Raw genomic sequence first — 21,509 nt, 5'->3', positions numbered from 1 at the left:
GCGCAGGCGCTCTGACGGCTGTCGGCTCCGAACTACACGGAAATACCCGATCGCCGTCGGGTCTGCTCTACTGCGCAGGCACAAGTTTCCGGCGCCTGCGCAGTAGAGCGGACCCGACTGAGATCGGGTATTTCCGTGTAGTTCGGAGTGGAAAGCAGCCACAGCGCCCCCGCTGGTGCCAGCAAAGGTAAATATTGATTTTACTGTCGGGTCTGTCGCCGGCTGTTCGGAAGGCTGCAGCGAGACCCCCGTGGGACAGAGGACGGCGTGGGAAGCCTCATTAGGATCCGGAGGCTTCCCCCACCCGAGGTGAGTACCCCCCAGGGGATGTTTTTGAGGTTACAGAGTCTCTTTAAAAGTGGTCTGCGCCTTGGATATCTGCCATGCAGGCCATTTTTGCCCAGTCTCTTTCTTATGGTGGAGTCGTGAACACTGACCTTAATTGAGGCAAGTGAGGCCTGCAGTTCTTTAGATGTTTTCCTGGGGTCTTTTGTGGCCTCTTGGATGAGTTTTCTCTGCGCTTTTGGGGTAATTTTGGTCGGCCGGCCACTCCTGGGAAGGTTCATCACTGTTCCATGTTTTTGCCATATGTGGATAATGGCTCTCACTGTGGTTCGCTGGAGTCCCAAAGCTTTAGAAATGGCTTTATAACATTTACCAGACTGATAGATCTCAATTACTTTTGTTCTCATTTGTTCCTGAATTTCTTTGGATCTTGGTGTCTAGCTTGATGTCTAGCTTTTGCGGTGCTTTTGGTCTACTTTTCTGTGTCAGATAGCTCCTATTTAAGTGATTTCTTGATAGAAACAGGTGTGGCAGTAATTAGGCCTGGGGGTGACTAAAGAAATTGAACTCAGGTGTGATAAACCACAGTTAAGTTATTTTTTAACAAGGGGGGGCAATCACTTTTTCACACAGGGCCATGTAGGTTGAGTTTTTTTTTTCTCACTAAATAATAAAAACCATCATTTAAAACTGCATTTTGTGTTCAATTATGTTATCTTTGACTAATAGTTAATGTTTTTTGATGAGCAGAAACATTTAAGTGTGACAAAGATGCAAAAGAATAAGAAATCAGGAAGGGGGCAAATCGTTTTTCACATCACTGTATTTCTAGTGATTGGTAAAGAGTCAGACCAGAGAGAGCTGATCTGTAAACAAGATGGAAGAAGACTTTTAGCAAGATTAGCTGGATCAAGACAAAGTGCTGGCAGAAGAACTCTGAAGACTTATATAAAAAATTCTAAATAATGTACATAAAATATTACAACAATATTACAGATGTAGTTTACCAGCTGGTGACTTCAAGCATTGGGCAGCAGGTAAACAGAGCAAAATTTAAAATGACCTCAACTCAAACTCACTCAAATTATGCCAGCAGACACACATAACACCTCCAAAAGGCCTGGAAGCCACTAGCACCGCTTTTCTAAGCCTTTTCTGAGTGCTTGTGATCTGAAAAGCTCTTGCTGATGTAATTGCTATGGGTGTGATCCCACTTGAGGGATGTGACTTTTTAAAAATCCCCCATAGCCTTGCATTAGTAAGAGCTTTTCAAATCACAAGCGCTGAGAAAAGCGCTGCTAGTGGATCCCAGGCATAAAAGATCATTGTTGTTTTCACATATACACAGACATCAGTGCAAGCTCCTGAACCATGACAGGGCCAGTCTCATTCAAGGGTCCCTATGATAGGGGAGGATGCAAAAGCATCGTACATATAAAATGAGTATCCAGAATTGGACAGACATCTAGCTGGATAAAAAATAATAACAGAGGACTTTCCAGAAGTTGCTCGCAGGACTAAGGCCTCCTGACCTCTAGGGGTGAAGTTAAGTATTGGGGAGACCACTGCACTCACTTTGTGAAACAATGCAGAGAGGTGGTAATCGACTTTAATCAAGCTAATAACTACCATGTTAGGAGCTCAAAAGGCTGTGCAAATGCATACAGAGCAAAACTTTAAAGCGATCTGGATGCCTCCATCTTCTTTCCCCCCTGCCGCAGTGCTGAAATTTCCAGTCGTTTTGCCCCATCTCCCTGGCAGCTACAATGCATGCGCCATGCATCTTGGGAGATGTAGTTTCCATTCCTGTGGTTACATCTGAAACCAGATCAATGGGAACTTCATATCCCAGCATGCATCACGCGTCCCTGGCATGCATTGTGTGGCCAGGGACATGCGAATAACCAGCGGAAACCTGCGGCTCTGCGGCAAAAGGGGGGAAAAGATGGGGGCGTCCAAATAGACAAGGGGGGCTATGTAGCAGCCCCCCTAGGTAAGTAAATGACTGCTTTATCCACAAAAGTGCACAGTATACAAACATCGCTTAGGGAGAGGCTCATTTGACAATTTAAAACAAATACTGCCGAGATTGCTTTAAAGGGAACCAGAGACGAAGCACCCTCATGTATTTTACCATATATATCAGTGGGAACATTAGAGAAAACACCTACCTTGCTTTCTGTTTCATTCTGCACTGCACAGCTTGCTTCTAATCAGCCCTGATATAATCCCCAACTGAGCATTCAGTCTGGCTTTGCTCAGGAATATTTATAGCTCAGTCTGTGTTCTCTCATGTCTTTTCAAGTCTAAGCCTGCTTCCTGCTGGCTCTGCTCAGGAATCATTATAGCAAAGCCAGACTGAATGCTCAGTCTGGGACTTTTATCAGGGCTGATGAGAAACAAGCTGAGCAGTGAAGAATGAAACAGAAAGCATGGTAGGTGTTTTCTCTAATGTTCCCACTGATCTATATGGTAAAATACATGAGGGTGCTCTGGTTCACTTTAAGGGACCTTGTTGCAAAACAACATTTACAGAGCAAAATTTAAAGGGACCTCAAATCAACAAATGGATTTAGGGCAATAAAAGTATTTTGACCACTTGAGCTCCTCACATGGTAGTTAGTAGCTGGACTGCCATTTCTCAATTGACTTTTTTAATGTTTCCTCTGTGATTAATGTGATTGACTGTAGATGTATCTTATATCTGTATCGTTTAAAGGAAATCTGCAGGGAAGAAGGGCCCAAATTCAGTACTTACCTATCTAGAGGAAAGCCTCTGGATAATCCTGGCTACTCGTAATGGTTCTTCTGCTGGGTCCAGCCAAAAACCGCTGATAAGCTTTGAAGATGGCTTATGCAAGTGCAGTAACGCAGATCCACTTGGGCTTCGACGGAAAAAGCCCAGATGGATTGGGTCCGCGCGGGGGCGCATGCGCGGAGCTGACCTGGACGGATGTTAGGTTTTTGAGCTCCGTTAGATCACTGCCTGGACGCCCCTTATTAAGCACTTCAGAGCGACATATCCAAGCTCCAAAAGGTATCCCCGGGTGAGGGGGATGTCGCAGAGGGGAAAGAAATCAAAATCTAAATCCAGCTCGAAAGCTACGCAGACTTTTTTGGACTTTTTCCAGCAGCGCGCCACGAGGCAGAGCAGCAAAATGGCGGAGAGCGGTTCCTCCCCTGTAGCTGAGCGAAGCACCTCAGAACCAGTGGCCTCTCAGACCTCCACAGAAGGTATGCCGAGCCTGCATGCGGATCTTTATGGATTGGGTCCGCGCTACCATGCATGCATGAGCCGTCTGCGCAGTACCAGGAACACGATCTGGTTCGGCTTTTTATGCTGAAGCTTGAGTTTCATACCATTTACTATTTTCTCTGAGAGACTAGGGGGTTGATTCACTATAGTGAGCGTTACCACCTGTCACTTGACAGGGAACTTGACAGGCAGCCTATTGGGCCAATCAAAGTGTGCGGATAATGTCCTTTAAAGTGATTGGACCCGCAGGGGCTCAGGGCAGGACGAGTAGAGCTCTCATCATTGCCAATTAGCAGGCATAAGTTTGTTGTGCTCGCTATGCTACTCTGATAAGGCACGCTAACTGATAAGGCACGTCAACTCTGATAAGTCACGCTAAACGTGCAGTGAGGGGAGCAAAGGGAGATAGCGAACGTTACAGGAGGTAACGCACGCTATTTGTTATAGTGAATCAATCCCCTTGATATGTTGCCTTTATTTGATCACTTGGGCACTCCTTTGCTGAACGTTGGTGGGCACCGTCAGGGTTGGCGTCAGCTTATTTAGAGGATAAGTATAAGCCAATATTTATTTGATGCGTTATATTGTATTTACTTTGGCACCAGAGTCATAGTCAGGGCCAGATTTCTGAGAAGGCTACAAAGGCCCAAGCCTTGGACAGCTGCAGCCTAAGGGGCACCAGGACATGAAACAGGAGTTGCTACATGATGAAAAAGAAGGATGAAAATGGGGAGCAACACATGAAAAAGGGAAGCTGATGCCCAAGGGAGTTGTACGTGAAAGAGAGGGGCTGCAGTACATGGGAGAGGGGGCTGCACATGGAATTGGAGAGGCGTTGCTGCATATGGAAGGGGAGCCACAACATACTTGGCCCTGCAGTGAAAAAAGTATAAATCCAGCCTTGGTCATAATGCCAGGAATTCCTGTGCCAGAATAACTTATCCTCTTTGTACTGCCGAGATCACTACTAAACATTCCAGTGGAATGGTGTTAATTATCAGCCCATGTGACATCACTCTCACTCTGGCATTTTAGAGGGCGGAATCGATGAACACAACAAATTAACGGCCGCCCAGGTGTAATTCCTCTACAGAAAGGTTTGATCCATCAGCCTATATTGTTCTCCGCCGTGTACTACACAGTCTCTAATCCTCTGACCTTCTCACCTCCAGAAATCATTAAAAACAAAAGCCCGGCCCAAATATATTGCTTCCCCAAACACTTTCCCAACTTTAATTAAGGTCACCACAAATTATCCTGATTTATCCTCCATCTCCATCGATGGCTTTTAAGGTTCTATCAATAGGGAGATAATGCAATTTCGTTTTGTTGGGATTTTTTTTAGTTTGAGCGTCGAGCTGAATATTTAAACAAACAAAATGAACATCTTGTTCAGCACATTACACATATTTGCTTACAGCTTTCCAAACATAGTTTTTATAGATTTAGCACAGATCATTGAAAGTCCTGAGCTTGCATTGCTTGTGAATGGACAGACACTGTGTGCGAATTCCCTGCGCCGGGCTCGTGGGAGCTGATTACAGGGAAAACGTCTGAGATATTATTTCATTGACATACACGGGCTCAGCATTTATTAACATAAACTGGGGGGAAAAAAGAAATAAATAAATAAGGCAGCTTTGCCGCCTGCAAATAAGAATAATCTTTTCAATTAAAAAAAAAACTGTTTTCATTGCTTAAATTTGAAGGAAGACATTATTTTGCGGTGATCTATCTCTTAATGTGTCTTCTTGGGTAAGTTCAATGCCTGTTGCACAAGAATATACAGTAGTATTTAAACCAAGGGAAAGTTATCAAGAGTTACTCCCCTTCTCCGCACCCCATGCAATGTGCCTCCAAATGCCATAGGGTTATTTATGTTTTATTTATTATGTATTTATTTATTTAGCACTAACATCTTCCACAGCTTTACAGAATACAGTAGAGTTATCTGGCAGGGCTGGATATAGGCTACAAAGACCCGGGTCTTGGGCGCCTGCAACCCAAGGGGCGGCTGAACATGGAGGATGGGCGGCTGGACATTGAATAAGGGTTGCTGCCTATGGAGGAGGAGGCTGCAAAGCGAAAGGGAAGCTACAAATCGGGAGCAACTCAAGGAAAAGGGATGTTGCTGCCCGAGAGAGCCATACATGAAAGAGAGGCTGCTGCACATGGATGTTACACATGGAAGAGGGGCTGCACATGGAATTGGGGGGTGCTACTGCTCATGAAAGGGATATTGGCCTACGGCCACTACAATTATAAATCCACCATTCTATATGACACAGACAAGGATTGGCTGATGCCAGATAAGTGTACTTTCTTGGTAATAGCACCTTCTCCCACACACAGTGCACCTGCCAAGCCTCCCTGCCCTATGTGTTGTGATGGGGGAAAAATATGTGTTCTTGTGAAAAATAACCTGCTGAGCTAGAAGGAGCTCCATAGTTAATGTCCTATCATATAACTATTATATATAGTTTGTGACATAAATATTAGGACACAGAGGCACATTCTGCATACAATCACCAGCCTCTGTGTCCTTACAGTACGCCCACAGGCTTTCCCCGTGCTCTGCTGTCCCCCATTATAAAAACCGCCAGGCTAGTGACACACAGATTGTCGCTAGTCTGCTTTTTACCTTTTGGCTGCCACTTAGCGCCGCTCCCAGACCTCGTGTATAGTGTGGCTCCCCGCCTCTGTCCCGTCCCTCCCCGCCTCTGTAAGCCGATTGGAGGAAACTTACGGAGGCGGGGAGGGAAGGGACAGAGGCGGGAAGCCACACCATACAGGAAGTGGGAGGGGGGGCAGCCAAAAGGTAAACAGCAGACTAGTGACAATCTGCTTGTCGCTAGTCTGGCGGTTTTTATAATGGGGTCAGCAGAGCATGGGGGGAGCCTGGGGGTAGTGTTGGGCGAACAGTGTTCGCCACTGTTCGTGTTCTGCAGAACATCACCCTGTTCGGGTGATGTTCGAGTTCGGCTGAACACCTGACGGTGCTCGGCCAAACCGTTCGGCCACATGGCCGAACTAAGAGCGCATGGCCGAACGTTCCCCGAACGTTCGGCTAGCGCTGTGATTGGCCGAACGGGTCACGTGGTTCGGGCCCGAACGCGCTCTGATTGGCCGAACGGTCACGTGGTTCGGGTAAATAAATACCCGAACCACGTCATATCTCCGCCATTTGTCTGTGGGTTTAGCTTTGGGTAGGCAGGCAGGGTAGTTCGCTCTCCAGCCACGCTAGCCAGGGTCCCCCCCAGTCATTGTGTGTCGCTGCTGGGAACAGTAGTACACCGCTCGCTCAGCCACACTATATATAGCATTGTTTACTGCCACTGTGTACCTCGCTCAGCCACGCTATATATATAGCATTGTGTTTTCTGACACTCTGTGTACACGGCTTAGCCTGACTAATATAGCATTGTGTGTACTGCCACTGTGCACCTCGCTCAGCCACGCTATATATAGCATTGTGTGTACTGCCACTGTGCACCTCGCTCAGCCATGCTATATATAGCATTGTGTGTACTGCCACTGTGCACCTCGCTCAGCCACGCTATATATAGCATTGTGTGTACTGCCACTGTGCACCTCGCTCAGCCACGCTATATATATAGCATTGTGTTTTCTGACACTCTGTGTACACGGCTTAGCCTGACTAATATAGCATTGTGTGTACTGCCACTGTGCACCTCGCTCAGCCACGCTATATATAGCATTGTGTGTACTGCCACTGTGCACCTCGCTCAGCCACGCTATATATAGCATTGTGTGTACTGCCACTGTGCACCTCGCTCAGCCACGCTATATATAGCATTGTGTGTACTGCCACTGTGCACCTCGCTCAGCCAAGCTATATATATAGCATTGTGTTTTCTGACACTCTGCGTACACGGCTTAGCCTGACTAATATAGCATTGTGTGTACTGCCACTGTGCACCTCGCTCAGCCACGCTATATATAGCATTGTGTGTACTGCCACTGTGCACCTCGCTCAGCCACGCTATATATAGCATTGTGTGTACTGCCACTGTGCACCTCGCTCAGCCACGCTATATATAGCATTGTGTGTACTGCCACTGTGCACCTCGCTCAGCCACGCTATATATATAGCATTGTGTTTTCTGACACTCTGTGTACACGGCTTAGCCTGACTAATATAGCATTGTGTGTACTGCCACTGTGCACCTCGCTCAGCCACGCTATATATAGCATTGTGTGTACTGCCACTGTGCACCTCGCTCAGCCACGCTATATATAGCATTGTGTGTACTGCCAATGTGCACCTCGCTCAGCCACGCTATATATAGCATTGTGTGTACTGCCACTGTGCACCTCGCTCAGCCACGCTATATATATAGCATTGTGTTTTCTGACACTCTGTGTACACGGCTTAGCCTGACTAATATAGCATTGTGTGTACTGCCACTGTGCACCTCGCTCAGCCACGCTATATATAGCATTGTGTGTACTGCCACTGTGCACCTCGCTCAGCCACGCTATATATAGCATTGTGTGTACTGCCACTGTGTACCTCGCTCAGCCACGCCATATATATAGCATTGTGTTTTCTGACACTCTGTGTACACGGCTTAGCCTGACTAATATAGCATTGTGTGTACTGCCACTGTGCACCTCGCTCAGCCACGCTATATATAGCATTGTGTGTACTGCCACTGTGCACCTCGCTCAGCCACGCTATATATAGCATTGTGTGTACTGCCACTGTGCACCTCGCTCAGCCACACTATATATATAGCATTGTGTTTTCTGACACTCTGTGTACACGGCTTAGCCTGACTAATATAGCATTGTGTGTACTGCCACTGTGCACCTCGCTCAGCCACGCTATATATAGCATTGTGTGTACTGCCACTGTGCACCTCGCTCAGCCACGCTATATATAGCATTGTGTGTACTGCCACTGTGCACCTCGCTCAGCCACGCTATATATAGCATTGTGTGTACTGCCACTGTGCACCTCGCTCAGCCACGCTATATATAGCATTGTGTTTACTGCCACTCTGTGTACACCGCTCAGCCAGACTATATACCGTTGTTTACTGACACTCTGTGTACACCGCTCAGCCAGACTATATACCATTATTTACTGACACTCTGTGTACACGGCTTAGCCTGACTAATATAGCATTGTGTGTACTGCCACTGTGCACCTCGCTCAGCCACGCTATATATAGCATTGTGTTTTCTGACACTCTGTGTACACGGCTTAGCCAGACTATATAGCATTGTGTGTACTGCCACTCTGTGTACACCGCTCAGCCAGACTATATAGCATTGTGTTTACTTCCACTCTGTGTCTGCTGGGCCTGGGAACAGTAGTACACCGCTCACCCGCCACTGTATAGCATTGTGCTCTGTGTCGCTGCTGGGAATAGTGGTACTGTATAGCATTTCTGTACTGCCACTGTACTGCTGCCAGTCAGCGTGTACTGTAAGGATAAGTGAAATGAGGAAGAAATCCGGTGAAAGAGGAAGGGGCAAGGGAAGAGGTGTTTCCCCTGACGGTTCACGTACAGGCCACAGGGGAGCACCCAAGAAAACCCACTCAATACCGCCCATGTTGTCCAGGACAACAACCCTCACAAATCCAAAAGAACAGGACCAGATAATTACTTGGATGACCTCTCAAGCGTCCAGCAGTGGGTTAAGCAGCACCAGCACATCACGCACGAGGTCCGAGTCCTCAGCCAGTTACAAGGAGCCAGTGGGCACAAAGCTGACCTAACCGGCAGCGACACCACGCACACAACTGCCAGATAACCAGTCCTATGAATTACCTCAGGACACAATGGGGTATTCGCAGGAGCTATTCCCAGCCCAACAAACTTCCACCTATGAAAGGTCAATGGAGGAACAGCCAGAAATGTTGTGCCCGGATTCACAACCATTAACTGTGGGAAATGCACCGCGCACTGAAATACAAGGCGAGTCCGAGAAGGACTCGGAAACCCAAATCCCAGAGCAAGTTGGGCAGGAGGGGTTGCAATTGCAGGAGGTCGGCCGACAAGATCTGGAAGACGACGTTGGAGTGAGCTGCGCAGAGGTTGTTCTGGGGAGCTCTACTCCACGGCGGCGGCCCCCCACAATGACATATGACGAGTTTGAGGAGATGGAAGAGGAGGGTATGGACAATGTGGACAGAGACCCAGATTTTATTTGTGAACGAGAACATCGCCATCGTAGCAGCAGCACAGATGAGTCTGTTGAAGAACCCACTGCTGCACGAGTTCGCCTTGTGCCACAAGGTAGGCGGCGCGCAATTTCAGGCACCACAAGCGTGGAAGTTAGAGTGAGAGGCAAAAGAGGAGGAAACAGAAATCGCCAGCAAGGAGGCAGGTGCTCCAAAGTCTGGGCTTTCTTTGAAGACTGCACTGAGGATGTTACCATGGCGATTTGCAAGGTGTGCAAGACTCGCCTGAGCAGGGGGAAAAGTATTAACAACCTCTCCACCACCAGCATGAGCCGCCACATGCTATCCAAACATCCCACTCTGTGGGCAAACGCGGCAGGACAGGGTACCAGCAACACTGCCTCCCTTGGGTTCACCAGACTCACCACCAGACCCGCCTCAGCAGCAGCAGTAGCCCAGCCATTGCGTGGTTCACAACATTCACAAACATCAGACGACGCTGACACTGTCACTTTCCGGAGTAGTGCTCTTGAGGTCTCCCAGTGTTCATCAAACACAACAACCAACAGCCCTTCCGTGTGCAGCGCTACGGTTCAGTTGTCTGTGTCGGAGATGTTTGAGCGCAAGAGGAAATTGCCAGCAAATGACCCCCGGGCCGTGGCAGTAACAGCCAGCATAGCCAAGCTTCTGGCCTGCGAAATGCTGCCATATCGAGTGGTGGAGACAAACAGCTTCAAGGGCATGATGTCAGTGGCCATCCCACGTTACGTGGTTCCCAGCCGCTACCACTTTGCGCGCTCTGCAGTGCCTGAGTTGCATGAGCACGTGGTCAGCAAAATAACCCGAAGCTTGAAGAATGCCGTTGCCTGCAAGGTTCACCTCACCACTGACACTTGGACGAGTGCGTTCGGCCAGGGTCGATACATTTCCCTTACCGCGCACTGGGTGAACCTTGTGGAGCCTGGCAGCGATTCCTCACCTGCTACGGCGCGGGTGTTGCCCACGCCGCAAACAGCTGCACCGCCGTCCCTCCCACTGGATAACAACAGCAGCACCTACCTCTCTGACTCCTTCTCCTCCAACGCATCTCAAAGCTGTACCTCATCCGGAAACGCTAACCCAGCAGCAGTAGGATCGTGGAAGCAGTGCAGCACAGCTGTTGGCATGCGTCAGCAAGCGTTGCTGAAGCTGATCTGCCTTGGGGATAAGCAGCACACAGGGGAGGAAATTTGGAAGGGAATAAAGGAACAGACGGATTTGTGGCTGGCACCGCTGGACTTGAAACCGGGCATGGTTGTGTGTGATAATGGGAGTAATCTCATTCGCGCTTTAAGGTTGGCTAAGCTGACACACATCCCTTGCCTGGCGCACGTGATGAACCTAGTAGTTCAGCGGTTCCTGAGGACATACCCAGGCGTGGCCGATCTTCTGTTGAAGGTGCGTCGAGTGGCCAAACATTGTAGAAATTCCAGTACTGCTTCGGGGGCACTCGCCAAGATGCAGGAGCGCTTCAATCTCCCCCACCATCGCTTGCTGTGTGATGTCCCTACGCGCTGGAATTCTACGCTGCACATGCTAGCATGCTTTTGTGAGAAGAAGAGTGCAGTGGTCCAGTACATGACGGCGCAGTACCGAGGCGCATCCGGACAGCTGCCAAGCTTCTGTGGATCCGATTGGGCCAACATGTTGGACCTCTGCCAAGTCCTCCAAAATTTTTAGCAATCCACGTTGCTTGTGAGCAGTGACAACTCTTCAGTCAGCATTACCATACCACTGCTGTGTTTACTGAAGAGGTCAATGTTGAAAATCAAGGAAACAGCTGTCATGATGCAACTGGGGGAATCTGAAGGAGAAAACGATCAGCGTGATGGTACCAACATCAGGCCATCCGCCTCAGGGAACGCTGGCCCCAGCAGCTATGACGAAGAAGAGGAGGAGGAACAGCTGGAGTTGGAGCAGGAATTTCATGCCACCACTGACGAGGGCCAGAGCGGTGCACGTTGGACTTCCACAATTCAACGCGAATGGTCAGCAGAAGCAGACCAGGAGGAAGGTGACGACTATGATGCATCACAACAACTATCACAACGCTCACAAGAGGATGATGAGGATTCTGGTAGGACTCTGGCACACATGGCTCAATTCATGCTAGACTGCATTGAACGTGACCCACGCATTGTGCGCATTCTGGACAACACCAATTACTGGGTTTATACCCTTCTGGATCCACGGTACAAACACAATGTTCCAAAACTGCTTGAAGAAAGAGTCAGACAGGTCAAAATGGAAGAATACCAGCAGGCCCTTGTGGAGACTTTAGAGAGGAGATTGACATCCTCCCCCTCCTCTAGCCAGTTGTACGCAGACAGACTGACTTCCGCAAACCCAGGACGACCAGGAGGGCAGCAAACAACGCAAGCCGCAGCTAGTGCCCAAAAGGGAACGGTATCGGCAGTGTCCTTGGAGTGGGAACATTTTCTGACACCCATGCAGCAGCAGCCCACTGAACAGCAAGCGTGCAGATCCACCTCCAACACCGATCGCCTGGAGAAGATGGTCAAGGACTACATGTCAGATGACGTAGCTGTGTCGAACAATCCATCTGCACCCTTCAACTATTGGGTATCGAAGCTAGACACCTGGCACGAACTGGCAATGTACGCAATAGAGGTGCTGGCTTGCCCGGCAGCCAGCGTTATGTCGGAACGTTGTTTCAGTGCTGCCGGAGGCATCATCACAGATCGGCGTATCCGCCTCTCCACAAAAAATGCAGACCGTCTGACTCAAATTAAAATGAATCAATCCTGGATTGGAAATGACTACGCAACACTCCAGGACCCCAACCAAGTAACATGACCAATGAACATCTGGGATGGTGTAGCATTTCCGGTCCCTGTTTATTGAACCTCTCATCTGTATTACATTTATGACTGCATGGCGGCAAAAAGCATTGCTGCTATATCCGCACGCTTTTTGTCCTCATGCAAGGCCTAGGTTGTTGTGTCTCAAAAACCGTGGCCTTCTCCTCCTGCGCCTGCTCCTGTTCCATCACGTCTGCTGCTGTTGGGTTAGCGTTGCCGCGTGGTCCCTGTTTATTGAACCACTTATCTTTATTACATTTATGACTGCATGGCGGTACCTCATGCAAGGCCTGGGTTGTTGTGTCTCACAAAGCGTGGCCTTCTCCTCCTGCGCCTGCTCCTGTTCCATCACGTGTGCTGCTGCTGCTGCTGGGTTAGCGTTGCCGGTCCCTGTTTATGGAACCTCTTATCTTTATTACATTTATGACTGCATGGCGGTACAAAGCATGCTATCCGCACGCTTCTTGTCCTCATGCAAGGCCTGGGTTGTTGTGTCTCACAAAGCGTGGCCTTCTCCTCCTGCGCCTCCTCCTGTCCTGTTCCATCACGTCTGCTGCTGCTGGGTTAGCGTTGCCGCGTGGTCCCTGTTTATTGAACCACTTATCTTTATTACATTTATGACTGCATGGCGGTACAAAGCATGCTATCCGCACGCTTCTTGTCCTCATGCAAGGCCTGGGTTGTTGTGTCTCACAAAGCGTGGCCTTCTCCTCCTGCGCCTCCTCCTGTCCTGTTCCATCACGTCTGCTGCTGCTGGGTTAGCGTTGCCGCGTGGTCCCTGTTTATTGAACCACTTATCTTTATTACATTTATGACTGCATGGCGGTACAAAGCATGCTATCCGCACGCTTCTTGCCCTCATGCAAGGCCTGGGTTGTTGTATCTCACAAAGCGTGGCCTTCTCCTCCTGCGCCTCCTCCTGTTCCATCACGTCTGCTGCTGCTGGGTTAGCGTTGCCGCGTGGTCCCTGTTTATTGAACCACTTATCTTTATTACATTTATGACTGCATGGCGGTACAAAGCATGCTATCCGCACGCTTCTTGTCCTCATGCAAGGCCTGGGTTGTTGTGTCTCACAAAGCGTGGCCTTCTCCTCCTGCGCCACCCTCCTCCTGTTCCATCACGTGTGCTGCTGCTGGGTTAGCGTTACCGGTCCCTTTTCCTGGAACCTCTTATATGTATTACATTTATGACTGCTTGCCGACAAAAAGCATGTTACCTGTGCAAAGAAAACAGACATTTCCCGCATTTAAAAGACAGTTTTCCCTTTGAAACTTTAAAATCGATTTTCTCAAAAACTATAACCTCTTTTTGCTAATTTTTTTTTCCTCTTGTACCCACTCCCAAGGTGCACATACCCTGTAAATTTGGGGTATGTAGCATGTAAGGAGGCTTTACAAAGCACAAAAGTTCGGGTCCCCATTGACTTCCATTATGTTCGGAGTTCGGGTCGAACACCCGAACATCGCGGCCATGTTCGGCCTGTTCGGCCCGAACCCGAACATCTAGATGTTCGCCCAACACTACCTGGGGGTACACTGTAAGGACACAGAGGCTGGGCATTGTATGCAGAATGTGCCTCTGTGTCCTAATATTGATGTCACAAACCCACCTCGGGTCCTCTTTAAAATAATTTTACTCGGTTCAGGTTCATTTTAAAGGGAACCAGAGACAAAATAAAAAAAAGATTTTATACATACCTGGGGCTTCCTCCAGCCCCATTAGCACGGGTCGCTCCCACGCTGCCGTCCTCTGCTGCCTGCAACTACGAGAACCGTCTCCGGTCTCTCACTGACATCATCGGAGCCAGGCTACACGGGAGAAGTGCGCCCTCTACGTATCTCTCCAGCGGCTGCTAGAGAGATACGCAAAGAGCGCGCTTCTCCTACGCTAGACTGGCTCTGACTGACGGAAGAGCGGGGAGCCGATTCTCGTAGCTGCGGGCAGCGGAGGACAGCGATGTGGGAGCGATCCATGCGTATGGGGCTAGAGGAAGCTCCAGGTATGTATAAAATCTTTTCTTTATTTCGTCTCTGGTTGTCTGTAAGCCTATGCCTGTTACTCCAGCCCAGAAGCTGCAAAGTGTTAAGACGTGTAATTAAAGCATGGAGAGGCTAGTTTGGACATTATTAACGGAAATTTCAGATGCAGAGAAATCTCATTTGTCTTGTATTATCCCTCAGTGCTAAATAAGATAACATCCTGCTCTGCCGAGCACATTGTTTTCTCCTGAGCTTCGGCTCCCCATACTGCTACTTCTCCCGGACAAAAAAAAAGAATTATTATAAACATTATGTGCCTTTATGGTATACCGTAAATGAAAACAGCCGAGCTAATTTAATTCAGATTTCTCTTTTATCATACGTTGATTTATTTAGTACCATTAACGGCATCACATTGTGGAATGCACATTCTTGTACAGGGAAAAGCAACAGTAATTAATCATTTTTATCATACTCACATTAGAAATGTGTTTGCATTGAAATGTGCTCTTTACAAGGTGTTCACGGTGAAGCATCTCATCATAGTTACATTCTCCCAGCAGCATTTCCCTGACAAAAGTGACTTACAGTGTCTGCCGTCTGTCTGCTCATTATTACACTGCAGCAAGGTTTTGGTTTGGGCTAAAGTCATTACTTGATTGAAGATGGTTTGGCCTGTTATGACAATCCAGCAACAGGGGTGCTGCTAAGGTTTTTGTGGCCCCTAGCCATGGGGGACGTAGGGGGGATTACAGCTGCCCAGAATCCCCCCTCAGACCAGGGCCGGTGCAGTGTCTGGGGACAGGCACAAGTTGAGACGCCAGAATATCTGCAAGCATCCTACAGCTCACAGCACTGCCCCCTTTCTTTCCCTGCTACAGTTGACTTTGGATGGAGCAGCAGTGTGTGTACAGAGCATGGAGCAGGAGTGTGTATACACAGCATGAAGCAAGCAGCAGGGTGTGTACAGAGCATGGAGCAACAGCATGTATACAGCAGGGACCCCCATTAGGTAGTGATTGACAGCAGGGACCCCCGTTAGGTAGTGAGTGACAGCAGGGACCCCCATTAGGTAGTGAGTGACAGCAGGGACCCCCATTAGGTAGTGAGTGACAGCAGGGACCCCCGTTAGGTAGTGAGTGACAGCAGGGACCCCAGTTAGGTAGTGAGTGACAGCAGGGACCCCCGTTAGGTAGTGAGTGACAGCAGGGACCCCCATTAGATAGTGAGTGACAGCAGGGACCCCGTTAGGTAGTGAGTGAGTGACAGGGACCCCCGTTAGGTAGTGAGTGACAGGCACGCTCCCCACCCCACCTACCTTGCCGCGTCAGACCTCTCACAGACCTCTCTCAGCGTGCAACCCGACCAGATAGAGCAGGCGCCGGGCACAAATATGTGGAAGTGATGTCACTTCCGCATATCAGCGGTGTCCGCTAGGTCCTAGCGCCCGCTCTATCTGGTCGCCCGGCGCTGATCGAGGTCTGAATGGCAGCGGAGCAGAGCGGGGCAGCGGCGGCCGGGAGATCCGTGGCACCCCATGACAGGTTGGGGGCACGGGCCCCCCCAAAATAGGGCTAGCGACGCCCCTGCTGGGGCGCATCTTAGTCTAATAGCAATCAGTGTGTGATGGCTGGGGTGGCAGGGATGGAGGGGCGCTCTTTGGTGTCTCAGCCTTGGGTGCTGGAGGACCTTGTCCCTGCTCTGCAGGGACCAATTGTTGCAAGGCAAGAGAGCTAACCACTACGACACTGTGCTGCCCATATGGAGATAAGGAGGCAGCTTGCTGCCGCCTCCCTATCCCAACACTCAGAGACCTGCAGATCAGAGGCAGCTCGAAGACAGGAGAGCAGCACACAGTAACCATGTGGGAACACTTCTAATGCAGGAAATGAGCAATGACCTCACTCCCGCATCGGCAGTGTACTCTGTGATCACAGCGCTGCTCTCGCCTCTGTTCATGTTGCCAGTAATCTGAGGTCTGTGTGTGAGTGACAGGGAGGCAGTAGTGGCAGCATGGGAGGCTTCTGCTGTGGGTGAGGCCCCAAGCTACTGCTTAGTTGGCCTAGGCCAATGCACCCCTGTCCAGAAAATGTAGTATTTTCCAGAATGGTCAGCCTCCCTAATAGCATAATGGTTAAAGGTGGCCATACAGTAGACAATTTTACCTGTCGATATCGGCGCCCATCCACTGAAGTTCAGATCGGGTCATATCCAGGGGTCCCCTGAACTAAAAAAAATGTATAAAACAGAAAGCAAAACAGAACAAAACCACATTTTTTAAAGAAAATGTGTAACAACACCGGACATTATAGGGGTAAGGGGTAAAGTTCCTGGAAGTAACTTTAGTTAGGATCACAAAAAAACAAAAAATATAAAATGAAAGAACACTTACATATCAGTTTCAGCAGGTCCTGATGATAACTAAATAGTAACACAGTATTGGTGGCTGGAAAGTGTACTGGTTAAAGACACCACGTTTGACACAGGAGACCAGGGTTTTGAATCCTAGCTGCAGATACCATAATGAACTATTCAGCGAGAAGTCCTTGGGCAAGACACCCTAAAGCTCCATGGTAACCTACTAAGCAAATGCCCAGTGTGGCTGCAGATCTCAAGTACTTTGAGTCTGACAGGAGAAAAGTGCTATACAAATATAAGCATTGTTCGTTTATAGCTATACTGTGCAGACAACCAGCAATGCTGCTCAATGCCTTCTCTTATATGCTAAATGTGCAAATAATATAGAATAAGCCCTACATCGCAAATCAGTGATGAATAGTAAAATCAGTTTACGGCAGTACTGTGCATACAACCTGTGTTCCTGTTAAATGCCTTATATAATATAATGAAAATAAAAATCTAATAAAATATGCTCTATAGCACAAAAAAGAGCAGTAAGAGTGGATTACAACACATCTATACAAGACTAATCCCTGCCTGCAAGACCCTATGTGTACTATGTACTAATAACTTGCAAATGCTATAAAATATACTTCACACAGCATCAGAATTTGGTACCCTCTCTCTTCATTGCCCCCCTTGTATGTATCTCTTCAGCCCAGCACTAAAACAAATAAAAAGTGACCATAGCATCTCCGTACAATGAACAAAAAAGACAGAAGAAATTCCTATAAAACTTAAATTGTATCGTTTACAAGTGGGAATCAGAGTATAGACATGCCAAGGTTCACTAGGCAGACATAAATTACAGCTAATCAAACCATGTTAACTAAACAGAAACATCAGTTAAATCCAAATTTAAGATGCTAATTACACATAGAAATAATTTTAATTATAAAATGATTAACAGGAAGAATGTGGTTATGAGAAATGTGTAATTTATAATTAGGAAGTATTTAGCTATTATAATAATGTTAATTGACTCCAATTTCGAGAATTCCCAATTTTGGTTGCCTTGTCCTTTGCTTGCATCACCCAGATTCTGCTTCAACAATCTTGACAGGCTGCAGGAAATATGGACTTTTTTATTGGACAACTTATAAAATTGTGTTTGAAGCTTACGGATGGGCTTGTGGATGGGATAGGTTTCTACTTTTTACCATTTACTATCTTTCACATAGATGCGTGTTTAACGGAATGATTCTGGAGTGTTTTGCAGTCATGGCCAAAACTGTTGCCACCTTTGCACTTATTTCAAGTAATAATAATAACAATAGTTCTAGTGCAAAATAAGCTTGAAGATGAGAAAAACAGATTCTTGTTTTACTAATAAAGTTTCAGAACTTTGTTATTCCATTAACCCTTTTCGATCTGATGTCAGACTATGTCTGGCATTGGTCTTTTCCAGAGTACTTTCAACATAGGAAAAATGACTGCCGCTAGGTGATGCAGTTGCCGGATAAAATCCTGCATGCCGTCAGCCCATTTAGATTAAAGTATTGGACTAAGTCTAAAGGCCCGTACCCACTACACAATTTTTTTTTGAGCGATGGGTACAAGCGCACGATTGCACAAACGCCTTTTGGAAATAAATAAAATAAATAAATAAATTCGTGGTGACAACGACCATCACAGTGGATTTGATCTTTAAGATCCCAGATGACCCCCGCGAAAAGTACCCCGATTGGTTGAACTCTCATTCTCCTTGTTGTGTGCCGTCGTGTATACACACCGACTGGCAAATGGATTGTGGAGCGCATGTTGTCTTGGGGCGTTGCTGGGATCCAACTTCCTGCCTCGGGAGGAGAGTATTCAGCTTTACGCTTTGATCGCTACTGGCCCCATCCTCCTCCGATGCGCTAAGGAAACATTTAAGCTTCTTACCAGTGGTGCCATTGCCGAATCTAGTCTGACACAGAGTCATCAAGCTGCTTTATTAAAAAAAATTACATTGGTGCATGTGCAAGGGAGTGGAGCTACAGTGTGTGAGCTTCCCTCCCCTGGTGCCAGGCCACCTTCTCATTCTACAGCAAGGAGGCACAGATGCTATATATTTTTGGATCACCCACACTCCAGTAAAAGTAAGTGCTAAGGGAGTGGATGTGGGTAATCCAGAAATTGTTTTGGAAAGAGTTAAAATCATAACATGTCCTTTCAGATCAACAAAAATAATTAACTACCAATGGGAGTGGCCGAGGCGGCAGCCCCAGGACCGCCTAAAGTCAATTGGCGTCAAGTCCTGGAGCCGGCTACTGAAGGAAATCGCGCAGGGTGCGCGTGCATCTCCTTCTCGGGGAGGGGGGCGGAGCTCCACCTCGTCTTCAGTCTCCGAGCGGCTACTGCCTCTCAGGAGACTGTTAGGTGGCGTGATCGCCGTCTATTTACATAGTACAGCGCTGCGATCAGCAGCAGCGCTGTAATGAGGACAGCCGCGTGACACGGCTGTCCCCCTGGGGGACAAGAGAGCAATCGGCTCTCATAGACAGAAGCATATGACAGCCGATCGCTGTGATTGGCCGGCTAGAGGGAGGGAGGGAGGGGATTTCTAAAAAACAAAACAAAATCAGAAATAGTAAAAAAAATAACAAAAACACGAAACATAAATATTTATTTAAAAAAAAAATACACACAACGGGGGTGATCAGACCCCACCAACAGAGAGCTCTGTTGGTGGGGAGAAAAGGGGGGGGGGATCACTCGTGTGCTGTTTTGTGCGGCCCTGCAGCTTGGCCTTAAAGCTGCAGTGGCCAATTATGACAAAAACAGCCTGGTCTTTAGGGGGGAGGGGGGGTTACCACTGTGGTCCTTAAGTGGTTAAATGACCAACCTCCTTGATTGACCTTCACTTTAATTAGAATTGCGAGAAACACACATCAGTGCTATGCAAGTCTTTTGGTGACTTAGTGTTACCAAAAAGTGTACGATTTCATTGCAATTGTCAGCCAACTATGGATTCAAAAGCTAGCTGCAGTTGAAATTGCTCTTCTTTGACAGCCTGGAATGTGAACTTTGCCTAGAAGCAACCTATTTTTCTGAATGAGTAATTTGCCGCAAGTAAAGGCCCATCCCGCCACACCATTTTCCCAATGATTTTTCCAATGACTGCCGATTTTTTTGAGTGACATGAGAATGATGTTTAGCGACACCCGCCGATAACGAATTCCCCAGGGAATCGGATCTTCAAGATCCCCAATGACTCGGTGCAAAGTACCGCGATCGCTTAACTTCTCGTTCGCGGCCGCCGTGTTCTGTCGTGTACCATCGTGAGCAGGAAGAGGTATTGCCGAACACTGGTCGTCAGGGGAATGACGCTGGACCCGTCGGTTGGTATGTACTCAGCTTTAGGGCTTCTTGCACAACCTTTTACACAACTAATACAGCGACTAAACAACAGATAGGATCCGCAGACTGTAGTAGGATGGATAAAAGCCGGTATTCTTTATTCAAAAACTCCACACAAGAAGACAAACACATCCACAAGTACAACTGACGCGTATCGGGCTCAGAATCTGCCCTTAGTCATAGTTTAATACAGTGACTGGCAGTAGACTTGGACATTCCCATATCACAGTCTCTTTTTGGAGCTTATGCAATCACTGCTTATTTCATGCACATTATTTACTTGCTGAGCTGACATGTAAGAAAGCTGAAATAAGGTTTGCGATTCTTTCTTGCAATGGATACACTAAAGAAATAGCTGTTTTTTTCAGCAATAGTTTAAGTTTACAGAAAAAGCTAACTACATTTCCCATGTTTTCTCTTGCATTTTTTTAATAAGATGTATTATGTGTAATTTTCTTTCCCTAGTCCATTTTGTACTGTCTCCATTATATTGCTGGTTTAGGTGATTATTAGTTTTATGGGAAAGGCTTTGAGTTTGAGTCAGTTATTACAGTAAACACGTGAGCTGTACCTTAATGTGCTAAACTGTTCTTTTTCCTACTTTTTCCTAAGTTGCTTTGTGACAGTAAAGAGAACACATTAAGATCAGTGATGTTCCCTTTTGAATTTCAATGCTATATATTATTTTTTGGAAAGGTTTAGTTTTTAAAAAGATTTGTTTCGTAATGTATTTATTTCCAGAACAACCAAAACATTAAAGGTTTCAATGATCCTCTAACTTGGGTGGGATTGAAATTTAGGTTTTAAATGGATAGAAGAAACTATCATGTCATGTATTCAGTCGGATTGTCAAATGCGTTATCCACAATGAGAGTTGTTATTATTGGAGAGCTGCCTAGAATAGATCTAAGTTTATTTTGAGCAAAACACTTCTGGAATATTTGGTAAGAATTCATTTTACTACTCTTGCCAAAATGAAAAAAAAAAACATTTTCATATCAATCTGTCTTCACCTATATCTAAAGTTGGTATAATAGTTGTGCTGTAGGAGAGGCCAGTACTGAGCAGTAGCGAGAAACCATCATCCTGACCTTCCTAACTATAACTCTACCGATCAATGCCCACCTGTCACTAAAAATGACCGATCACTGCCCGCCTGCCACTAGAATCGACTGATCACTACCAGCCTGTCATTCAAATCAACCAATCACTACCAGCTGGCCATAAGA

The sequence above is a fragment of the Hyperolius riggenbachi genome, chromosome 1, assembly GCF_040937935.1.
Source record: "Hyperolius riggenbachi isolate aHypRig1 chromosome 1, aHypRig1.pri, whole genome shotgun sequence".
NCBI lineage: Eukaryota > Metazoa > Chordata > Amphibia > Anura > Hyperoliidae > Hyperolius > Hyperolius riggenbachi.
This window is presented reverse-complemented; position numbering follows the sequence as displayed.